Source organism: Haliotis cracherodii, unplaced genomic scaffold, assembly GCF_022045235.1.
Source record: "Haliotis cracherodii isolate W230 unplaced genomic scaffold, xgHalCrac1.p SCAF_7, whole genome shotgun sequence".
NCBI classification, from domain to species: Eukaryota; Metazoa; Mollusca; class Gastropoda; order Lepetellida; family Haliotidae; genus Haliotis; species Haliotis cracherodii.
Genome location: NW_027266330.1, coordinates 19334090 through 19360157, shown reverse-complemented (window position 1 = coordinate 19360157; position 26068 = coordinate 19334090). Strand labels below are relative to the sequence as shown.

Sequence of the window (26068 nt, the reverse complement as noted above, 5' to 3'; positions counted from 1 at the left end):
TGCTATCAATACCTTAAGTAGAACTGATAGGGTTAACATGAGATAGGGTTGGACAATTAGGAATTAGCACAATGGGACAATATGGTTGTAGGCAATATGGATAATGAGTATTTGTATAGACAATATTCTGTTACGGATAGTACTTTAGTTGATGTGACGGGGTACTGAAGAGTATTGCCTGTATCTTGAGACTTAATGTTGTAAGGTTTGGTGTTTCAAGGTGATGATTGTGTTTTAAGGTGATGATTGTGTTTTAAGGTGATGATGGTGTTTCAAGGTGATGATGATGATGTTTCAAGGTGACAATGTTTTAAGGTGATGATTGTGCTTCAAGGTGGTGATGTTTCAAGGTGATGATGATGATAATGTTTCAAGGTGATGATGATGATGTTTCAAGGTGACAATGTTTCAAGGTGATGATGATGGTGTTTCAAGTTGATGATGGTGTTTCAAGGTGATGATGATGATGTTTCAAGGTGACAATGTTTCAAGGTGATGATTGTGTTTTAAGGTGATGTTGATGGTGTTTCAAGGTGATGATGGTTAAAGCTTGTTCATTGAATAGTTCAGGAAGTTACTGGTCTGTATTTGGAGTTATTGTTTCATTGTTTTATATGAATTCTTCTATCTATTGGTTAGTGAAGATTACCAGTGGAATGGTGATATCTTATAATCATGATCTTAATTTCATTTTATGTATCATGGATGAGCTTGATGTGCCCAAGGTCATGGAAAGTGTTTGCTTGTTTTCACTGGAGACAAACCCTGGCGGGTATTTGTGATCACTGTATGATCCTGAAAGATTTCCAGCTTTTTATGTTTGATCAAATTCCCTAATTGATATGTAAAAAATCTCACCTTTTGAAAACGTTTCAGAAAATAGGGGGGAAATGATTTTGCGTTTTAAAAAAAAACCTGATTGCTGGACATACTGGATGTCTTGAAAAAATGTTTTGTGAAATATAATGTTTGAGACAAAACATTGTATGTCCTCAAGCAGTGGCTAAACTACTGATCTAGAAGACAATGAAAGGAAATATGGATCTAGAAGACAATGAAAGTGCTCTGGAGGGCTATCCATGTGTTCTAGTGGGCAATCAAAGCATTCTAAGAGGTGCTGAAATGTCCAAAGGAAGTTTTCAAACAATAAATTAACTGAAAAATAGCATAAAATGTTTTGAGAACAGAAACATTGTTTGGGTGTCTTTTTTCTGTTTATCTGTTGATTCCAATTCTACAAAAAATAACCAATACAAAAAGGTACAGCCCTTGAATTGATGACATTCTATAAAATGTGAATACTACATGAAGCACAAATAAGATATATAATCTTTATATAACTATTTACATAAATTGGCATGAGGGTGGTTGTCACTGCAGTGTTGGAAGTGACCTCTATGATTTATAAGTTTCTTTGAAGAAGGCCCCCTGCTTGAAAGCTATGCTAAACCAATAAAACTGTTCAAATATGCTAACCACAAATACTTGTCCGTGTATTTGTTACTGCGTGAGATAATCTTCTCAGATGACGACATGTAGGAGGTAAGTCTGACCAGCTTAAGGAGATAATCCCAGATTAGATGCTCCTTGTGACAAGTGAGGTATCCACCACGACAGTTGGTGAAACAGAGTGAGTAATTACAACCACATATATTTCATGACTTTTTTAAAGATTTTTTTTTAGATATTTATTATGATACTAAATTCATTTCTGATTCATATGAAATACTAGAAATTGTATTTTTAACTGATAATTGAGTGAATGATTGTATTTTTTATTAAGTGAGCCTAGTTTGGGGGCATTTGTTGTGTTTAAGCTGGTTAATACATGTACATCCTAAATGAGTAATTCGATTTGTTGGTTTTTCATTTGATATATAGGCATTTATATGAATATGTTTTGGGATTTAGTTTGTATTCGTACTGATGAGATTAGAAACTTGATAACTTATTGTATATTTGGTGGCACATTTGTCAACATTAAATCCAATTATGAAATTGTAGCACAATAGTTATATTAACATGATTTATAAGAAAAACATTTTTTCCTAAAAATACAATAAATAAACCCCTCAAAACCCTTTCTATATTCAGAAGTAATCTCTGCTAAGAACAGAGTCACTTGTACTATTCATTTAGACTTGTCATCATTTTTGGAACAAATAGCTGTAAAAACTGCCTGGAACTGGTTCCCTGCGTACATCCATAACCAGTTCAGGCTGGAGTTGGTTTCCAGTTATGTCCACAAGCTCTCTACTTAAAGTAAAAACAAAACCATCACCTTCAGATCATGTTAGAGAAACAGCTATGATAATATAGCTACAGTTATCTAATTCCCTTTCTCTCACTGAAATAACTGTTGCATAAATTATCCCTTTGACAAATGGCAGCTTATACCTTATGTCAGCTTGATTAGCGCTGATGATGTGAATGTCCACCAGAGTCCACGAGGTGACTGCTCCAAGCCTGATCAGTGTTAGTAGGTAATACCTGAATATCCCCTCCTAGGGGCATGGATAGGGCTTGAAGCAGGGCTCCAGTAGAAGTCATCAACATATGAGGTAACGCTGCTCAAGCGAAACTAATATGTTGTAGTATTTGTTCATGAGGACATAAATCATGAATCTATTAGGGTTTGGACAACAGCAAAGCCGTTACGATGAGGAAGGGTTTGACAAAGAACTGCTGCTAGTCACTTCTTGAAAGGATTTGTGACTTCATGAAAGGATTTGTGACTTCTTGAAAGGATTTGTGACTTCTTGAAAGGATTTTGTGACTTCTTGAAAGGATTTGTGACTTCTTCAAAGAATTTAGTGACTTCTTGAAAGACATTTGTGACTTTATGAAAGCTATTTGTATCAGTTGAGGGTTTTGTAACAGTTGTAGAAACATGTTCAATAGACGCAGCTACTTGAAAGATGACTTCTCATCTTTATGTGTGTACTAAATAGATTCCAATGGGACTTATTCTGCTGTATTTCAAAAGGCTAAGGAAGGTTTTTGTGTATGCTGAATGTGCACTTTGGATAATCAAATGATATTTACTTTTTGGATGAGGTAGTATGATTTATTTTCTGTGAAGTTTTGTCAGTTGTGTAAAGTTGGACAATTGTGCATAGTAGTTTCTGTGTGATGGACTTTACTGAAGTCTGACTTTATGTACTGATTTGGTAGTTGATATTTTGGTTTGTATTTGTTTGTTTAAACATAAAATATATTTACAATTTCGCAATGACCATGGCATTTTGTAAAGGGGGTACTCGGTCATATAAGATAGATGATGGTGTGAAGTGTATATATGTATATATATAGTGCCTATGTGAACAACGTCGCTATATAAGTGCAATAATCTTGGATGGGACGTTAAACCCCATTTCACCTCACCTATGTGAACATGATAGATCTGAATGATAGATATTTGAATATGATGATAGACATCAAAAATCATACTTCTATTGTGGGATTCCGCTTTGGCTCTGAAATGTATACACTTTTGTATTTTGTTCCAAACATATTTCTTTGCGATGAAAGTACTATGTCTTTAACGAACAGCCAGTTATGTTGACGAGATCTCGTAGCTGTCATGTTCAAGTTAAAACACAGAATGCAAACAAAAGTGGAGGTGTTTTGTGTGTCCTGATAGCTGAAGACGTCAGTTTCACTCAGACGTCCATTTCACCAGCTGTCATCACACAAGCAAGAAAACGAAAGGCGCACAAGAAGCTCTGAAGTGTTCACTCATATAGACAAGTTGAAGACCAACATCCTTTTAGAAGATGAGCAACGGAAAAACGCCTGAATCATCCTCGGTGAATAACGAAGGAAAATTGGGAGTAGAATGATGTACCAAGGAACTTAAGATTGGATCACTATTATCTCGGAGACAATTATCTCGATGGATATATTCCACATCGGTGACGCATCAAGAAGTTGTGAACACTTTAACAACAATGTAACAAGAATAAGGTCATCACAGCCACAACAGAGGGCACTGAAGCTTGCCTATAGGGTGTCCAGCACTCCCCACAAAGGGTAACGGGGCGTGTCGCAACCCCTACTCGTGAACAGGAGACGGTACCCCAGATTGTTTGAGGTCATTGTTGACAGTGTAGACAAAAGGATTGTGTCATTTTCTGTAAGAGGACGAGATGCCGTTATATCGGAAGTGGCGTTGGTCAACCTCAAGTGTCCCGTCGTTGTTTATACAGAAGGTAGGTGTCATAATTGACGCCATTGTCTCCTGTTGGTATGGTAAACCTGTCTTCATTTCTTTATCAGCTACAGGAGGCCTGTGTTGGTTTGGGAGATACTAATGTCTCCCTTTAGAAGCGTCTTGCTGTGACCTGATGAGGACTTTTGGTAAATGATAGTTTGTGGATAGAATTATGTTATGTTTGTTTGGTTGTATTCAAAGAATTTAGAATAATTTTTATTCATCTCTTTTTCCCTTACTATGTACATGATGTATTGACACTGTGATTTAAATATAAGCAACAAGACCCATTCCGTAGTCATAAGAAATCTCTGCGAAAAGTTAAGTTGATATTACGATTCCAACTGTATTATGAGCATGTGTTTTTGAATCACTATCATATAGTCATGACACCAGGTGTTTCGCGAAAAGGTTAGATTAGAAAGATACTGTTCAAAATAGCATAAAAATAACTCACTCACTCACTCACTCAATATAGAGATTGATTTTAACACAGCAGCATGAATAGCAAACTTTTACTTTATTGCATAGAAAAGTTTTAAGATGAATGTTTATTGGTTATGTTAAAATGCTCATGCTGTGATAATGGTAAGAGAAATGCTGGTCAACATGTCAAGATTTTGAAAAAGTCAATCATGTATATAATCTAGATGATAATAATGTGTTCCATATTTCAGTAAATAATAATTTTGATATATCCTTTCGTTGTAAACAAAATTGAAGTACAAAATAATATCATTCCATTTTTTAGGAAATGTGTGACTGATGTAATAGGCACCTGGATACAAATTACACCTCAAAACTGATTTTGAATTATTATCTTGACGTCTCGGTGATGACACATCAACAATTAATAATTTTTGTCTTTGTAGAAAAGGATACAGTGACAAAAGTACTGGTTTAACCTCTCTGGTTTTGACCTAGTCATCCCTTATGATTCATAAACATGAAAGTAAACAACTTGTTTTTTTCATCATATAATTACATTAATATCCTACATATATGTTTAAATTCCATTTCATACACCAGCACAAGGTTCAGATATCTTCAATGTGAAATTGACCATGCAAAATACAGATCATGTAAGTAAACTCAGTGATATGATAGGTTGTTAGGAATGTAGTGTCGTACATTTCGGTGCGCCAATGAACAATGTGTATAGGTCTGTACATGTTGTTGAAGCTCAGTTTATAAGTCTAGGCAGCACTACTTTATTTCAGCCCAGTTCATGTGTGACTTCTATTAGGTCCATGGTTATTGGTCGTCTATTGTGAAATGTACATGCATGGCCGTGTATAATGACGACAGTCGGGATATTAACATTGTAAGGATCTGACTAAGCATTTTGGTATGAGGGTTTCATAGTCATTGATCAGTTGCTTTCCATTTTAATGACACAGAAAAGATGACATTTTTTTCCAGGAATTGTATGGCTTTTGCATGCTTTTTACAAACTGTAGGCTCTTTTCGGTGACATGGAAATCATTGATTAGAGGGATAGTACCATTGCGTTTTGATATACAAAAGTTAAAGATACTTAAGTTAGAAGTCTTTTCACTAATGGACCCTCTACATAACTACCGTATTCAACGTAATAAGCGCCCCGCACTAATAAGCGCCCAGGGCGATATTTGTTAATATATTGGCTAGTGAACAATCCCATGTAGCACCCCTTCAGATTGATCAATGTACACAAGACTTATTTATTCGTGTAAAATACGCACTCGTGTGTTATATGCACCCTAAATTATGGGCAATTAAATTCTGAAAAAATATATCTGTCGTATATAAACATTTCAGGCTAAAAACATTACTTTTCTAATAAGAGCCCCCTATTTCTAATTTTGAGAGCACCCAGGGCGTGTATTACGTCAAATACGGTATATGCTTGTTAGGGTTTTATGCGAAGCAGAAATGTTCGTCCGGTTCACAAAAATGTATTGAATGGACCCAGGATGGAGAATATTTTGATCCTGCAGGATGCACAGTTATATTCATTGTAGTAAATTCTTGACAAGAAATATAAAGATCCTGCAATTAAAGTAATTATCAAATCTTACAGTACAGTACACTATTTTTTGCTTTATTTTATTTCGTGTAAGGACCCTTGATTTTAATTATTTTGTGTCCTCTGGACCCAGTTTTGTTAGTCAAGGTCAAACTTGATTTCAGATATACATGGGTTTATTTACTTCATCACAGTTTTACATCCTTTGCAATAACCGTGTCTGTTGCAAACTATGTCTGCCATTTTGTCTGCAGTGTGTCGAACAGATATGTATGCAGGAAATCTTTTGGTCAGAATACTTTCATTGGTTAGGCTCAACTTGGGAGGATATTCACTTTAAATAAAATACATTTGATGTGATAGTGACTATGGATGACACTTTGACTGATGCTGTGCTTGTAACTGTGGTTGGTTGTGGTTGTGACTGTGGCTGTGACTGTGGTTGTGACTGGCTTATAGTTTGTCTGACTGTGTCTGATGTGGTCGCTATTTGATTGTGGCTTCTGCTGTTGCTTGTGGTTGTGACTGTGGTTGTGACTGTGACTGAGGGTACTAATGCTGTGGTTGTGACTGGCTTATGCTTTGTCTGACTGTGTCTGATGCAATGGCAATCTGGTTATGGCTTGTGACTGTTGACAATCATATTTGCTATCCAAATCTTTTCTTGTATGTCAAGTGGATAATCAAAACCCATAAACCTACTTTTTCTACACCTACACAGACGTGTCTGATACCAAATAAAACTTACAAAAGGACATTAGTACTTCAGTCGTGTAATGAGATTGGCAAATATTCACCGGCTGCTTCCGTTTCTGTATTGCTGAAACGGACATGTATTGGTAATCTGCTACATTTGATGTAAGGTGGTGTCAGCCGTGTCCAATGTTTATCCCCTGATTACACCCCAACTGTGAAGACACCTGATCAAAATGGGTCAGGCATAAAGAAAGAGGATTAAATATTGAAATTGGGTCACATTGCTTCCTGAGGTATCTGGTTGTATGATTCAGTAATCTTGCAGTAAAACCTTATATATTACAACCTAAAATAACTCACTGTCTTGGACTCCTTTTACATGTATTCTATATATTTTGAGTTCATATGGAGTCAAGATATTATGTAAACTATAGTGTCATTAACATGGTGTCCACAAGACACAGGTATGGCGGGTTGGACGTGAGAGTAGTGCCGACAGTCTTGAAATCCTAGATAAGTCATGGAATTTTGTTTTGAGTTACCCAGACCTGGAATAGTTGTGGAAAATAGAAAATCGTTTAAGTCTGGAAAATAATAATTTCAAACCAATACTTGATCTGGTGATATATCAGCAACAGGTATAAATAAAATAAGTAACTGTTGCCATGTTATTGTGAGTCAACACCTCCCAAAGTTTATTTTGTTGAGATTAATATTGATGTGATATCCTGGAATACTAATGTAATATTATGGAAATGACATTGAAAGTCATGGTATTTGTCAGGCTATGTATGTCTAGGAATCTTGACAGATAGGAAATGGAGGAAATTGCAAGGATGCATTGGAAGAGAAGAGGGGTTGGAGACACAGAGGGATGGGAACGGCTCGGTGTAGATGTACCCTCTTCCCTATGTGACTTCTCAAGTGGTCATTGATTTTGCTTTGCCTGTCCATTGTAAATCTTCACAAAGTTTCTTTCCATTATCAAACAATATGCTCTTTCTTGATGCAATTGTTTACTCACTCACCCCTAGTCTAGTATCAGATTGCTCTTTTCCCTGCTACAAATTGTCCCGAAATCCACAAACAATTGCTACCTGATACCCTTTAACTCTGACATACAATTACCACCCCACACCTCAGTCCAACACCACCCTACCAACATCACCCCACCCCACCCCACCCACATCACCCACCCCATTTCAGTCCCAATCCCTTAAACTTGCTCCTCAAGACTGTGACTCCTTGTTACAAGTATACCCCCCCCTTCCCCATAGTCACACTCCCCAACCCCCTATATCAACAGTAGCTGCTTTCTTACCCCATAGCCACCCCACCCCCACCCCACCCTACCCTCCACTCTTTCTGCTCCCCGTCCTTGTTTAAGGGCCTCATATAATCCTCTACCCTGATCTTCTTTCCGACGTTTTGTAGCCGTGAGTCTATTTAGTGTGTCGCGATTTCCGGCTCTTTAGAAAGGCTCAGCTGTGTGTCTTCTACCTAGGTGCTACCCCATTGGCTGCCCACCTTGCCCGGCTCACCTGAAGAAAGGGGCCCTGTAGGGGACCAACCAACAGTGACATCCTGGGTGGGTGGTTGGGAGGAAGGGGGATTGCATTTTGTACTGTACAATATAGCTGAAGAAGACCCAACACTAAGAGACCACCTGTTAATTTTAAGTTGGGGGAAATAAAATACAAAAAATATTTTTTAGAGATAATATAGTTTGTCCTTAAGTTTTACCACCCCAGAATATTCTTAAGCTTTAACTTTTTAGTACAAACGTGTAATTTTCTGTGTTGATTATTTGAATAATTGTTATTTGAAATCATGTTTAAATGTTTTAGAAACTGATAATAGAGTAATTAGACCTGATAAAAGTACATGTTGTTATCGTTAAGGTATAGGATTGATAATTATTAAACATTATAATGAATAAGTAAGAATTTTTTGTAAAAACATTTTCATCTACTAAACATTGCTTAGATTATTTTTAGATCTATTTTTTGGTATTTTAAGAAAGATGCTAAATAGAATATAATTATAGCTTTTAAAGTCCATTGAATCAATAACAGAAAAAATGTATGAGGATTTACAGAAATATTCATAACCAAATACAGGTTAAAATGAATTCAAATTAATCTGTAGGATTCACCTTCACAGGCCTCCTCACCTATTACAACCCTAACAGGGCCTCTCTTATTGTCACAGGAAGTTGATTGAAGGAATCCTACCTGTGCGTTAGCGTCTGGATGGTCGTGTGTGAAAATGTGATCGTTTATGTCCGAGTTTTAATCAATTCATTGGATTACCTGGATGAAATGTATAACCAGGAGTATATAAAACAGGTGAGGTTGGGATGTCCTAAGTTTGACAATAGACAGTGTGTATTTCACGAGAACAGAGTAGTATATCAGCTACTCAAGTCAGTGACCTCACAGTGATTGTGTTATACCTGTATGGAGAATGACAGCAAGGCCAATTTGTCAGCTTGTTCATTTCTTGAGAGGGTGTTGTATATTTCATTGTGTCTAAATTTGACGTCAATTTCATGTGATGGATTATATGGGCAGATTATATATATACCTGTGGATGCATATATCGATCATTGATTGACTTTAGGAATCTATGAGTGATAAGACATTCTGAATTTGTAAATAATGAATTTCTTTTTAACAATGCTTTTTTTCCATGAAATTTCTTACGCATTTGTCTTGATAGAATTTATATATCACATAGCAAACATGATTTGATAACAGTAAGTATCACATATTAATATATATAAATGATCAAACTTTTTTATGTCAAGGAATTACCGTATTCGACGTAATAAGCGCCCCGCTCTAATAAGCGCCCACGACGATATTTGCTAACATATTGGCTAGTAAACAATCCCAATTAGCACCCCTTCCGATTGATCAATGTACACAAAACATATTTATTCGCGTATAATATGCACTCGTGTGTTATATGCACCCTTAATAATGGGCAATTAAATTCTGGAAAAATATATCTGTCGTATATAAACATTTCAGGCTGTCAGCATAAACCACGAACTTTATCCTTTAACTCTGTTTTTTTCACCAAAATAATATTCTCATAAGAGCTCCCTATTTCTAATTTTGAGAGCGCCCTGGGCGCTAATTACGTCGAATACGGTATGTTTTATTCTGAAATATGTTGAGCATATCAAAATGTCCAATTTTGTACACAAGGTCTTATTTGAATTTTTATACTATTAGCATGTCTTTAACAATACTTCTATCTGAAGTTTACATTTTTAAGAGTCTTGAATAGCTTGCATTGAATTTGAACTATTTGGGATTTTGTCTGGAAAAGCTCTCAATTGAGTCTACACCAATATTTCTGTCTATAACGAGCAATATATTTGGCACTCTGCTTAAAATACATATGTTAAGAATAACAAGTAGCTGGTGTAAGCTGATTTCTCACCATGGAAGAAAATCTTAGGTTTGATCCCTGAAGGCAGTTGGTAGACAGGTCCTGGGGAGATTATGGGGGACTTAATGTTTTCCAGTGAGCTGCTAACCTGTTTCAGACAGGCTGCTGTTTCTAAAATTGTACCTTGCTACTTTTAAGGTTTGGTACAGAACTGGAGCGGAGTAAGAATGATAGGATACATGTCTGATTATTATTTTTAGAATGTGCTGTTTCACCTTGATGTATTACCTGTATATATTCTATGCTTATCTAACATTACATCTAATATTACAAACAGCTATAAGTACTAAGGCACCACCCTTAGTGGGGTGGCTATGGGGTAAGAAATCAGCTATAGTTTTCAAAATAAAAAGATATTAATGGGAGTTTTTGAGGTAACAGGTTTAATTGATAGTGGTTCAATGAATTTATTTGTGTTGGTAGCGACAGTAAATGAGTTTTTTCAAACATTTTACTTATTTCTGGTTGCTGGAATTAGAAACAATTGCTTATATTTCATTGTATTTTTCACATTTTAATTTTTTGGAGTCTGCAGATTGTTAACATGGTTGACCAATTTTTAGAATATGTCTGGTCTGAAATGAACTTAGGATTAGGATTAGGATATAGTTTAAAGGTCAGCAAAATAGCAATTGGAGATGATCCTCTCAATTCCAGTTTCTCTGAAGTCTTAAAAAATTGGCTTTACGTCTGTGTTTCCTTGAACAACTTTTTTGAGGTTTTATTTTCAGTCATTATAATGATTAAGTTCTCATAGATAGTCTTATCACAATTTTAATGTTTAGATGAAATTTCAAGGTGTTTTCCAGATTCCATTCCATTAGAAATACTGTTTTGACTTTTGTATTCATAATCAATACATTAATTTCTTTGATGACAACATTGATATTATTTTGTCATATAAGGGAAAATCGCATCATGATAAAAGTGACAATACCCTTTCCATTATGACAGGAAATCTCTGCTAGAAGCAGTCTGTTGTATGATTCGACTATATCATAAGCATGTGTTATAGAGAAATGTCATGACAGGATTGACTGTTTAGATGGGGACAGGGGTTTAATAGATTGCCTACAGGTAACTAGGGCTGGGACAAGTCAAAATTTACTACCCGGGTACCCACCGCCCTATTACCCGACCATACCAGGTACCCACTTTAGGTCTCAGGCGATGTCTCAAAATGTCCGTTTGGGAACATATTTAGCATAGCCCTGGCAAAACGTATTTAGATACATGTATTAAACAATCTGGTCATGCATACACTGAAGTTGAATTAAGTTACATGTTTATTCAATTATATGAAAAATCAGAAGGAATGGGTGCATAGTCAGAAAGATATGCGAACATTAGTGACTTGTAGTGTTACCATAGAGTTCTGGATAATTTTTGTCATTAAACCATCACATGACTAACCACGGGTCCAGGTAGTCCTGTGGGTACCGGGGTCCTACTCAGTGTACCCACCCGACCCGAGTACCCAAGTTACCCGTCCCAGCCCTACAGGTAACACCCATCACGTTGCAAGTTTTGATCACTCTTCAGATATACAAATCATAAACACCTTGTAACAGATTATTGATGTCAAAGAAACAGTTGTACACAGCTGTTCACAGCAATGATGATACAATCAAGGCAAATTAAGCCCCTCGAGCCTATATCAGCTTATCCTTGGGCCGTATTTGATAGTTCGGACTACATGTACCTGGCTTTCCCATGTGATCTTTCAAACAGGACCTCCATAACTGAGCTTTATGACTACTACAATGTGAGAATGTATGAATATCAATGGAGCATCTTGCTTCCTGTCTGTTGCATATGTTTTTAGATTATCCATCAGTCTTTTGTAAGGTTTTTGTCGCGTCAGCAAGTTTACTGTGAGTGGTTGTGGTTCCATGTGAACAAAACACTGTAGGATAAGTCTTTGTCTGGTCATGGGAGAAGGAAGAGGGTGGCCTTTGTGGGAAGAAGAGGCTCTTCGGGAGCATTGATATAGGGGTAACGCTCTTTTTCAGGGCATTATCATTTGCAGAGGCCCGAGGTTTTCCATTAACTGCCCGACGAAGGAAGGCAGTTGAAAAGACCGATCAAATAAAAAGAAACAACAACATCGGTTTTGAAACATTTACTGCAATCAACACGAATGTCACTGACCACATTTTACAAATATGGAAACGTCATAGAACAAACCAGATGACGTCACTATAATACGTGACGTCATTTTCTCTACCCTATGACGTCACCGAACAACGGGCTTGATAATGGCCCGTCGTCAAGCAATATGAGGGCATTATCAAGTTACAGTGGCCCGCTTATTTCTGATAACGTGCGGGCGGTTTAATGATAATTCTATCCATTTTAGCTATAATGAACTATATTGTTGGGGATGAGGGGATGGCATACAGAGGTGGGGGATGATATGTGAGGGTGGATGACATTAAGGGAAGGAGAGGCTCTTCGGGAGCATTGATGAACTATATTGTTGGGGATGAGGGGATGGCATACAGAGGTGGGGGATGATATGTGAGGGTGGATGACATTAAGGGAAGGAGAGGTGCTAGGAGGGTGGAGGATGGTTGTTGAGGAGGGGATGGTAGATGATTAGATAGGGAGGGGTAATTTATGATAAGTGAGATTAGGGTGATTGATGATTGTTGTGGTTGGGATGGTTGGTGCCTGGTTTAGTTAGTGAGTGGTTGTTGATGATTAGTGAGATTAGGGGTGGTTGATGATTGTTGAGGATGGAATGGTATGGAGGTGGATTACTAGTGGTGATGGAATGGTAGATGATTAGTGAGGGTGGGATGGTAGATGATTAGTGAGGGTGGGATGGTTGATGATTAGTTAGGGAGGAATTGTAAGCAATCAGTTATTGTTTAATTAGATTAAATGATATTATTTTTAATCACATATATAATCAGCTCACATAACACTTAGCTTCATTGTGTCTTGTTTATTAAACATGTTAAAATATTATCACAAAACTTTCTCTAGCCAAAGGTCCTTTAGATGTGCATATATACAACATTTTATGCGCTAAACATAAACTGTCCAATAATCATTTAAAATTTGCGCACACAACTCGAATCCTTTGTCCACCTTTACACAACAGTTAAACATTGCTATTCTACAGTGAAACATGAAATATTGATAACTGATGTCAAACTGTTAAAAGGTCAAACTCTAGAGAACAGTGATAAAACAGTCAATAGTTTCACCTAGATGTATTGAGTTGCAGGTTGGTGGCAGTCTGCATAATACATGGAGATTCAGGCTTCAGCAGATGTGGAGGAATCTCCTGTTATAGGCAATATGACTCATATAGATGCAGCATCATCACTGTGCATTGGGAAGTACTGTATTCGACGTAATAAGCGCCCAGGGCACTCTCAAAATAAGAAATAGGGGGCTCTTATTAGAATATAATTTTGGTGAGAAAAGAATACAGAGTTGAAAGATCGTAAATTTCGTTATTTATGGTGACAGCCTGAAAAGAAACAAATGAAAAGTCTGTGCGTATTATACACAACATATATTTTCAAGAATTTAATTGCCCATAATGTAGGGTGCATATGACACATGAGTGCATATTGTACACGAATAAATAAGTCTTGTGAACATTGATCAATCAGAAGGTGTGCTAATTGTGATTGTTCACAAGCCAATATAGTATTACTAGCAAATACCGCTGTGGGCGCTAATTAGAGTAGGGCGCTTATTACGTTGAATACAGTACTTAAAGTAATGACATTATTGGTATCATGATTCATGATCCTAACATGAAACAAAAATATTTCCTCTCCATGCATAGCAACTATTAAGGCTTTTCCCTTGTGGCACAGGGTCACTTTGTGGTGACTTTATGAGGAGTGTATCTTCAATATCTGTAGTCAGGCAAGGTAGATTTTATCACCAACATTTATCATTGGCTTTGCCCAGCTTAACCCCATCCCTTGGCTTCAAAGAGGAGGAATGAGCTGTAAGTTATACCAACAGTAAACGGACCCTTGCTAGTCCACTGGCTCTACAAGTTAAATGGAGCCCGAAATTGATAAGGACGTCACCAGTGTTACGCTGATGCTATCACACTGTGTGGATATTGAACCATAATTCCCCTGTGATTGACTCTTAATGGAGCTGTAGGGTAGTGACCAGGGGTCAAGAATCAAACACAGCGGTCAGTTTGTTCTTGTGATTCTTCTGTCAGCGTTTGACCATTGTCAGTGCTTGATATGAATGATGATGTTATCACAAGGGCCTGGTGGGTGTGAGACGTACGTACACCTCTCCACTGAATGTGATAGAGTGCAGACAGAGATATAGTGTGTGTGAAAGTGAGTATGGTGAGTCCAAATTTACTACCCGGGCCCCCCCCCCCCCCTATTACCCGACCCTACCTGGGTACCCCCCTTCCCCCTATTACCCAACCCTACCTGGGTACCCCCCTTCCCCCTATTACCCAACCCTACCTGGGTACCCCCCCACCCCCCTTCCCCCTATTACCCGACCCTACCGGGTACCCCCCACCCCCCTTCCCCCTATTACCCAACCCTACCTGGGTACCCCCCCACCCCCCTTCCCCCTATTACCCAACCCTACCGGGTACCCCCCACCCCCCTTCCCCCTATTACCCGACCCTACCTGGGTACCCCCCACCCCCCTTCCCCCTATTACCCAACCCTACCTGGTACCCACTGTAGGTGTCAGGAGATGTCTCAAAATGTTCGATTGGGAACATTTTTAGCATAGTCCTGGCGAAACGTATCTAGATACACGTATTAAACAATCTGGTCATGCATACACTGAAGTTGACTTAAGTTATATCTTTATTCAACCATATGAAAAATCAGAAGGAATGGGTGCATAGTCAGATAAAATGCGAACAGTAGTGACTTGTAGTGTAACCATAGAGTTCAAGATAATTTTGTTCATTAAACAGTGAATCACGTGACTAACCACGGGTCCGGGTAGTCCTGTGGCTACCTGGGTCATACTCAGTACCCACCCGACCTGGGTACCCGAGTTACCCGTCCCAGCTCTAGTGTGAACTGATTCCATATTTGTTTAATGTGGATTTTGATGATGTAGTGTTTGTTTTATTCATTTATGTAGAGGTTTGTTATCTTGTGATGGTCAAAACCTTTTCTATTTTCAATAAGGATGTCAATAAGGATAAGGTTATTTAATTCCATCATAAATACAAACTTAGAATGGATAAAAGTCAAAAGGCCCTCCACAGCAGTTGTATAGAGCATAGAGATGTTAGGTTCTTCAGTTTATGGACAGACAGATACACTGGCAAAGGGTGCAAGGTAGACTAACATCTAGTCTCTGAAATGAAAATAATTAACCAAAGCTTGTTGTTACCCTGCCTGGCACTCATCATCAAGGGGCTAAAACAAGGTCTGGTCAGCTCGGAGTCAGTATACCGTGTCTGAGTGGGATATTCATGTTAAACTGCGGCATGGTATCTCAGTGGGCTAGCACTATAAAATTGTCATTATTCCTGACTAATGCAAGCAGACACACAAACGCAAAATGAAAAGAAACTATACCACTCAGTTAATTGTACTGTTTCTACAGTTCTACCTGGCACTGTAGATGTCTTGAATATTTTGATACCCTGAAAACAGTTACCATGGTTACTTGAATATGAAACAGTTTCAGTAAGACGTGTAATCGGTTAAGAATAAATTGAATCTTGATATCCTTAATTGATACACAGATGTGTTGATAAATGAATTAATATGTGATGGATATATGCCTGAGTATATGCCTGAGTATATGCCTGGTATATGCCTGGTATGTACAGAATATATGTTCCAAGATCAAGGAGGCATTTAGTAATGCATGAAATATGGATTGCATGTATATATACATGATAGATACAGATCTTAATGTACGCATGCACTGATGGCGTGTCTGAGACAGCTGGTTACAGGTAAGGATACACATGAGATTGTCTAAACCAAACTAGCCGATGTCCTAACCGAACTAGCTGATATCTAAACCAAACTAGCTGATGTCTAAACCAAACTAGCCGATGTCCTAACCGAACTAGCTGATATCTAAACCAAACTAACTGATATCTAAACCAAACTAGCTGATGTCTAAACCAAACTCGCTGCTATCTAAACCAAACTTACTGATGTCTATACCGAACTAGCTGATGTCTATTTGTTTGTTTGTTTGTTTGTTGTTTAACGCCGCACTCAGCAGTGTTCCTGCTATATGACGGCAGTCTGTAAATAATTCAGTCTGGACCAGACAATCCAGTGATGGACATTATGATGTTTAAACCGAACTTGCTGATGTCTAAAGCAAACTAGTTGATATCTAAACCAAACAAGCTGATATCAAAACCGACACTAGCTGATGTCTAAACCAAACTAGCTGATATCTAAACCAACCTAGCTGATATCTAAACCAAACTTGTTGATATCTAAACCAAACTAGCTGATATCAAAACCGAACTAGCTGATATCTAAACCAAATAGTTGATATCTAAACCAAACTAGCTGATGTCTAAAGCGAAACTAGCTGATGTCTACACCAAACTAGCTGATGTCCAACCCACACGAAGTGACATTGTTACAAATACAATAATTGGCCACAACCTTGTAGAAAGTTTAAGAGACACAGTAGTGTGGGCACAGCTGCCACACCTTGTAGAGTGTGTCAGTAGGTTAATGGCACAGATAGAATCAGCCTACAGCAACAAACACAACTGCTAATGCTCTTCTAACCTATGTGTGAATCCATGCAGAAAATCTACAAAATCTAACCACTCAGTATATAAATAAGGCTTGACAGATTACGGCCTAATGGACATGTTGACACCCTCATGGTGCCGGTGCTATGAGTAGACATAATTTCTTCAGGTTAGAGCTCATGAAGATTTTTAAAGAGAACAATGTCACCAGGAAACTAAAGAGATTTAGGGGTTTACTTAAATGGTTATTGAAATTTTACTAAGTGTTGTTGAGGACAAGTTTTGGTAAAGGAGGTGACTTATGTGTTTTTTCATAATGTAGGTATAAGGCTAATGAGAGTTACATATTGTGTGGATTCTACTTAAGATCATTTTGCTGCTCAGGTGCTTCAAAGGGATGCAGGGATGTATGGGGTAAATTGGAAAATTCTTTATCTTTGGACCTAATTCACTTATTCTGTATTCTTAAATACAGCTATCAAATGTTCAAATTAAGAAGGTGATGAATATTTCCTCAGAAACAGCATTTAATTGTAAAATCATACAAAAGAATGTATTCATGTCTGCAACAAATATCAAATTGCATTGGCACATTTACTTTGAGCAGGAGGCTTTTATCATTGAATAAAGTCATTCATTCACTTTGTGATTAATGTTTTTTTAATATTTTTGTTAGCTTATTTACTGATAAAACTAGCAAAAATGAAAAAAGTTTGAATTATAAAAATAACAATGGGTTTTTTTTGCCCATAAGAGGAATGTGAACATAGAATTAATATGTGTACCAGAACCGTCATCTTACTCTAGAATAGGGGCGGTCGGGTAGCCTAGTGGTTAAAGCGTTCGCTCGTCACGCCGAAGACCCAGGTTTGAATCCCGACATGGGTACAATGTGTGAAGCCCATTTCTGGTGTCCCCCGCCGTGATATTGCTGGAATATTGCTAATAGCAGCGTAAAACCAAACTCACTCTCACTCATTACTCTAGAATACACACTCAGCTTCTGGCTAATGTGAGAAATGACTAAATACAATTGTTTGTATAAACCATATGGAAACCAATGTATTAAATGTATATGAACTGTGTGAGAGTTAATTAACTTCAGTTTTAGGAAGGAGAAGTTGAATGCTGAATCAGTACCAAGCAGAACCAATACGTGTACTATTCTGATCTCAAAAGTGAAATCTGACATTTTTGTGAAACTATTTCTTTTTGTACTTCATGACCTCAGAAGGGTTAATCGTCTCTATTGTTAAAGGCAGAATTTATTACCTCTCCTTCTTTATATTTAATGATTTCGTAACTTCATCCGTCAAAGAAAAAATTGTTTTATTATTGATTGTTCAGCTTCCTTTAGGCATGACAACTGGTTAATTGGATGGATATCGGATACGGTGTTGTTACAGGCATTCTCTCAGTGGCCTTTAGAGGTATACAGTCATGTATATAGCATACAACTAGTCTTATACTTCCACAGTCGACTTTTATGGTGTTGGCAGTTTTGAGTGACCAGGAATGCATGTTCATGACATACGTGTGAGCTTCATACTTGTTCGACAGACAGCTAGTACTCTACAAATGAAGCTCACATGGTTTTGACTCTAAGAGTTCCCTGCTGATGCTTCACCGTCGTATTTACTCACGTCTTGGACACGGACTGACCGTGTATGTTGGTTGATTGTGGTCAAATATTGGCAGATTGTCTCCCTTGTTTGCTTGTTTCATTAACATGTTGTTTGTCCTCTGCTGCTGACCTCCCGCTGGTGGAGAAGTAGCTGAGGTGTAAGTCAAGGATGTGTTTTGTATCCTATTCTCTTAGTGCAGTGTGAAGAAATTCTTTGTTGGTGTATGAGAAAATGTTTTCTACTCTGTTTGGTGTGTGGGTTTGAGCCAGTTCAGTATTGTTCTTTTATCTTTGGAAATCAAGGCTCTTTATTACCTCAAACATGTTTAGGATCACTTTGTGAAAAAATGATGTATTTTTAAAAAACACACAAATATGTTCAATATCAATGGTTGTTGTAGCTGATGACTAATTTGGTCATTGATCCATAAGAACACCTGTCAAATGAGCAAATTGTTATTATGTGAAGGCACCCATTTCTTCAAATTTTATGGCCTTAAAAATGAAAACAATTATTTTCTCAGTATTTGCGAATTAAGACAGATGATTTAAATGGTGAATAAATGCCATGATGTTTTTCATGTTTAACTCAGTGTCCGCAGAAACATGATAAAGGAAACTACAACATGTTCTTTCAGTTGTTATGTCTTTCATCTGTTTAGTACTTTTGTGTATTGGAAAGGAGGAAAGTAACCACATCTTGGCAAAAATAAGAAATTATTCAGGCCAAAGGATACACTTCACTTATGATGGGTTAGATTGCTTTTGTTGAATTGAATGAACGAGTTGGTCAGCAGCTTGTAAAGATATGTATGCCAAATTTCAAATAGAGTGTCAAGTAATATTTCATATGAATATGTATCTCGTCTCAATATTAAGTTAATGTTTCCGTATGTAGCTCTAAATATCACAAAAAATCAATCCAGATTAATGGTGCGATGCTACTTGGGATGAAAAGTTCAGCTCCTGGGTGAGTGTGTATATTTTATGAACCCTAATCATGTACATGGACTTTTTTAAGGCCACTAGACCATAGCTACATAATGCTACAGACAGTTGTTGATGCAGAACAGCCCTTTGTTCAATTTATCTTAGCTAAATTGTACTTCATTTCACTAACATGCAGCGTCACTGATGTAATTATCTGTTATTAGAGGATGAGAAGTATTTGTAAACCATCATCTTAATCTTCAGTACCTTACACAGCTGGTCTCCATTAGAAACATCTGAAAAGAGTTTAGAAATAGTCACAAAGGGTTTAGACGAGTGTAAGAGTGATTATTAGGGTCGGAAAATACGCCAGCATGGAGGGTAGCCACTTCACCATACTGAATGCAAACAAATATAGGTGTAGCTTGGTAAAACTGGTATGGTACACTGTAAATTGTGAGTGAGTGAGTGAGTGAGTGAGTATGGTTTTACGCCGCTTTTAGCAATATTCCAGCAATATCACGGCGGGGGACACCAGAAAATGGGCTTCATACATTGTACCAATGTGGGCCATCGAACCCAGTCTTCAGAGTGACAAGCGAATGCTTTAACCACCGCCACTGCAAAATTATACTGAGACTTGACACATGATATTCTTCGATATTTATTGACGTGTGTAAATTCCCCTCTTTTTTTTTAACTATCTGCACATGAGGCTCATTTGTTTCACTGGAAAAATAGTGTCGTTTTCTTATTATCATTTGAACATGTACACCAAGTGTAGTTTTACAAAAAATGTCATAAAAGAAACTTTTCATCTTTTGATATTTGTACCAAATTTTCAAAATCTTTTTTTTTCACTAAATGTATCCCTATAATTATTGAGGTACTCCTACCATGAATATTTAAAACAGTTTCCACAGTAACCATGTTTTCAACACTTTTTAGATGAGTGCCCATATCTTCATTTGCTAAAAATTATAATGTCAGTGATATAGTCTTGAATATTTTATTATGATCTTTCGTTATATGATGTACATAATGTCAAATCTAAAATGATTTTGTAAGGTTCTACATGGCAACAGTGAAGAACATATTCGGGGGTCAAATCACATACGAGTTCTCAGTCACAGCTGTTAGACAGGACATTTGATGGTTGTCGCTCTATAGTGCTGGGAGTTTACTGTTGACTTTGCTTATGCCCTTGAAAATGGGAGAGTATCCTATTCGACGTAATAAGCGCCCCGCTCTAATAAGCGAACATGGCGATTTTTGCTAATATATTGGCAAGTGAACAATCCCAATTAGCACCCCTTCCGATTGAGCAATGTACACAAGGCTTATTTATTTGTGTATAAGACACACTCGTGTTTTTATGCACCCTTCATTATGGGCAATTAAATTTTGGAAAAAAGTATTTGTCATATATTTAAACATTTCTGGCTGTCAACATAAATCACAATATTTGCGATCTTTCACCACTGTTTTTACACCAAATAATATTCTAATATGAGCCCCCTATTTCTGATTTTGAGAGTGCCCTGGGTGCTTATTACTTTGAATAAGGTATTAGAGTGAGTGAGTATGGTTTTACGCCGCTTTTAGCAATATTCCCGCAATATCACGGCGTGGGACACCAGAAATGGGCTTATATTATGTTGTTTGTGAATATGTGAGTATGTACATACTTCATTTCCTGTAAATAGTGTCTAAAGTATCTTGCTAAAGTATCCACTTGTGCAGTTGATATCATCTATTTTGTCAACTCCTGATGGATTTATTGGGATGTTGTCCTTTTATGTTCTAAGATTAATTTTAATGTTTTATTCTTAAATCGTTGTCCCAATAGAACAACTTCTTTAGATGGATTTGGATTTGTCCAATCTGAGAGAGACTATTTCCCAGGTCAAACCAGTTGCAGTTCCCTTCAGTAGTGAGTGAGTGTGTGAGTTTGGTTTTACGCCGCTTTTAGCAATATTCCAACAATATCACGGCGGGGGACACCAGAAATGGGCTTCACACATTGTACCCATGTCAGGAATCGAACCCGGGTCTTCGGCGTGACGAGCGAACGCTTTAACCACTAGGCTACCCGACCGCCCCCCTTCAGTAGCGTTATGGCTGACAACAATTTTAGCACTTCTCAGAGTTCCAAGACAACCTCTCACTGGGTTGTTTGTTTGGGACGCTATGTTTGCAGTCAGTGCTTCAAGACATACAATTATTTTACAAAACATACAGCATGCCTAGTGAAAGGTTTTTTTTGTGTAGAACCTGAAGACAAACTAGGTTTTTCCAGCATTTTTCGGTAAATGTTGAGGAACAGATTAGTTTTTTCAAATAAATCCTACTCCCTCCAGATTATCAAACGGTCAGCCCCTCAGTGAAGCCCTTTCGTGTCTTTGCTTTTCTGATTGTTTAAATGCAAATAAGAATTTCATGACATCTTCCAAGAATTTCCAAGTGTTTATTTACAACCAAAGGTCTCTAACATTGCACTCCAAGCCGCCATTGTCAGAGAGGAATTAGCATTCTAAGATAACCTTGGAACGTTCACTACTTTGTGATGTGGTCTTGGACACGTAACGTAATTTACGGCAACCAGAGGAAATAGGAGGACAAATTTGCACACCATGTCTTTAGTAATCCCACGTAGTAATGAACTTGTCAGAGGAAAAAAGTAGCATTCCTTTGTTTGAGGAGGCCATTGAGATTTCTGTTGGCATTTGGCAGGGTAAACCTTTGTAGAAAAAACTGCCTGAATTTCATCGCAAGGTGATGTATTTGATTTGTGATTAGGTGTTTGCAGATCTTAATTCAATGATGCCAAGGTTTCCTTTGCATGGATGAATCATGGTGTTTTCGTTTGCTCTGTATATTTTCAATATGGGATGAAAAGGACAGTGTATGAGGTCTGACTATGGAATAATTACCGTATTCGACGTAACAAGCGCCCAGGGTACTCTCAAAATTAGAAATGGGGGGCTCTTATTAGAATATTATTTTGGTGAAAAAAAAACAGGGTTGAAAGATAAATTTTGTGGTTTATGCTGACAGCCTGAAAAGTTTATATACCAGAGATACATTTTTCCAGAATTTAATTGCTCATAATTAAGGGTGCATATAACACAAGAGTGCGTATTATACGCGAATAAATAAGTCTTGTGTACATTGATCAATCAGAAGAGGTGCTAATTGGGATTGTTCACTAGCCAATATATTAGCAAATATTGCCGTGGGCGCTTATTACGTCGAAGACGGTAATGTTGTTTGTTTAAAGGGACTGGAATAGGAACCTGGTATACAAGCTGGTCCCAGTTTGTGACAGTTGATCCAGAATTGGATGTGGTTGCAAGAACGTTTTAGTAGGCATAGTAGAGATGGGTGATCAGTTGCTTGAGTCAGTACACCATTGTATCATAACAGATTCTTGCCTGGATTATTTATTGGTTGTCTGGTTAAGTTCCTTGTAAAGATGTGTGAAAGGTTGCTTGAGTTAGTTCATCATTGTATCATGATAGACCTTTGCCAGGATTATCTACTGGTTGTCAGGTCAAGTAATAAATGCAAATTTTTCACTCGCATTAACACAACAGCCTACAGATGTCATGTTGGAAAGATGGAATTTTCAGGGGACACACCTACCAAGGACTTGCAAATAGGAACAAGAAAATACCACAAAACAATCCAAGGAATTCTTCCATCAAGATTTGCCACAATTCAGTTAGTTCAGGTGGCACATTCTGGACACTTTGTCCTAGATTTGTCAACTTGGTCTCACATACAATGACCAGGTCCAAGCCTGAGAATACATCTATCTGGTCAGGGGCCCTACATTCAGCACCGATGTGAGGAGGCTTCTCACCTCAATGTGGGTGACCCTGAAAGATGCTGACTTTCTGTGAGATGACCTTGTGGACTTGTGGACACACGTGGACACTGTGGCCATGTAGTGGTCATCTGTGTGGCCATGTAGTGGTCATCTGTGTGGCCATGTAGCATGTGTAGTGGTCATCTGTCTCTGTAGTCACTCAGTCAAAGAATGAGTGATACTGTACACTGACAGACATGGGTCTGTATGTTGGGGTTGGGACAAGTACAAATTTACCACCTTGGTACCCGACCCCCTATTACCTGACCCTACCTGGGTTCCCCATGTAGTTTTCAAGATGTCTGATTGGGAACATTTGTACTGGAGCCTTGGCTTGTGCTATTTAGATACATGTTTAAAATGATCTGATCATGTATACACTGAAGTTGAAAGAAAGAAATGCAAATATTAGCAAAGTGTAACCAAGCAGTTTCATTGCATTGTCATAAAACAATATATAATGTATCTAATAGGGCTGGGACGAGTCCAAATTTACTACCCGGGTACCCAACACCCTATTATCCGGCCCTACCCGGATACCCGCTATAGGTCTTAAGAGTTGGGTTTAAAATGTCCGAATGGTAATCGTTTTACCGCAGCCCTGGCAAAAACTATTAGATACATGATCATGTATACACTGCATTTGATAGACGCTTTATCCTTACTCGAACATATAAAAGTCAGAACGAATGCCTGCATTGTGAGAAAGAAATGTGAACATTATAGCTATACTATCTTGTAGTGTAACCATTGAGTTTTATTGTTAATGTCATGTTATTGTAAACAGTATGTCACGTGACTAACCACGGGTCCGGGTAGTCATGTGGGTACCCGGGTCCTACTCAGGACCCACCCGACCCGAGTATCCGAGTTGCCGGTCCCAGCCCTAGTATCTAACCACGGGTCCGGGTAGTCATGTGGGTACCCGGGTCCTACTCAGGACCCACCCGACCCGAGTATCCGAGTTGCCGGTCCCAGCCCTAGTATCTTACCACGGGTCCGGGTAGTCATGTGGGTACCCGGGTCCTACTCAGGACCCACCCGACCCGAGTATCCGAGTTGCCGGTCCCAGCCCTAGTATCTTACCACGGGTCCGGGTAGTCATGTGGGTACCCGGATCCTCCTCAGGACCCACCCAACTCGAGCACCCGAGTTACCCATCACAGACCTACTGTCCGTTACTATTAACCTTTATGAATCTGCGAGTGTACGACTGAATCTGAATTGATCATTGCTTGGAATAAGAATAGTCATTTCTCTCCTCTAACTTCCATGTAATATTGACTTGCTTGCCATGTCACCTCATCAATGTGATGAATTTCAACTAGCTTTATTTGTTCGTTTGTAAACCTTGAAATGAGCAGTTTGTTAAATCGACAAACTATTGTTGCACTGGTAGAGTTTAAATTTGAATTTTCTTTAATGCCTTTTTGAAAACTGATATGAGTGCACACACTTTACATCATCATCATCATCATCATCATCATCATCATCATCATCATGGCAACAACATGACCAATAACAACAATAGCAATAATTCAGTTACAAAGAACCAAAGACATGTTCTCCTTTGAGCAAAACACAGAAAAACAATATTCCTGGGATGTATTAATAATAAATAATATGGCAATTGTACAGAAATACAGTTGTTGTTATGAGAAACACACATGATAAAACACATACTTTGGTTTGGTAAAATGGCAGCCTTTTTCATCTGAGACGTAATGAACAGTTATCTCCTGCAATGAAAAATAAATTATTTAGAAATGAGTTACGTTCTGAGAGCAGCGTTAATCAAGTGCTGTTCCAGCATCGATGGCCCAGTGTGAGCAAGTTACCATTAGTCACAGAACGTGTTGGGCTCTTTTGTATTTTATTGAAACATCTTTGTGTTAAGAGAAAAAAGAAAAATGGATTTATTGTTTTATCAATATATTCGTGAATGATGACAGAATGTGTACATTGAATTTGGATTGATTTATCTCTAATGCTGTTTCTAAAAGCTGAATATTCTCTGTCAACCATTTACTACCTATGTTACTAGACCCGTGAAGATCCAGGGTAGAATAGGTCTTCAGCAAGCTATGCTTGTCGGGTATGCTTGTCGTAAGAGGCGACTAGCGGGATTGGGTGGTCAAGCTCCCTGACTTGGTTGATGCATGCCATTGTATCCCAGGTGCGTGGATCGATGCTCGTGATGTCAATCACTGGATTGTCTGGTCCAGATTATTTACAGACCGCCGTCGTATAGCTGGAACATTGCTGAGTGTGGCGTGTAAACAATAAACAAACAAAACATATGTCACTAATTTATTAACATCAAACATTTCTGAAACTCAGCAACTTTCTCTTGAATGATATCAGCTGTCACCTGTATTCAGCAACTGTTAAACATATGCTTGACAATTCAAATCTTGTCTAGACCTATCAAACTGGTTTTTTTTACCTTTTTAACATTTCCTAGACCTTTCACACATTTTTGGGGCCTATCAAGCCTTGTCAAGAGCTTTGATTAATGTCTCACCATGATCAAACATTTTCTAGACCTTCCTATG

The 26068-nt window shown here is 38.0% G+C and overlaps 1 protein-coding gene across 3 annotated transcripts in view; it reads left to right on the top strand.

Moving 5' to 3' along the window:
- The window catches only part of LOC139447303 (guanine nucleotide exchange factor DBS-like), a 146940-nt gene that overhangs the window by 90066 nt on the left and 30806 nt on the right, over window positions 1-26068 (top strand). The window lies entirely within an intron of this gene.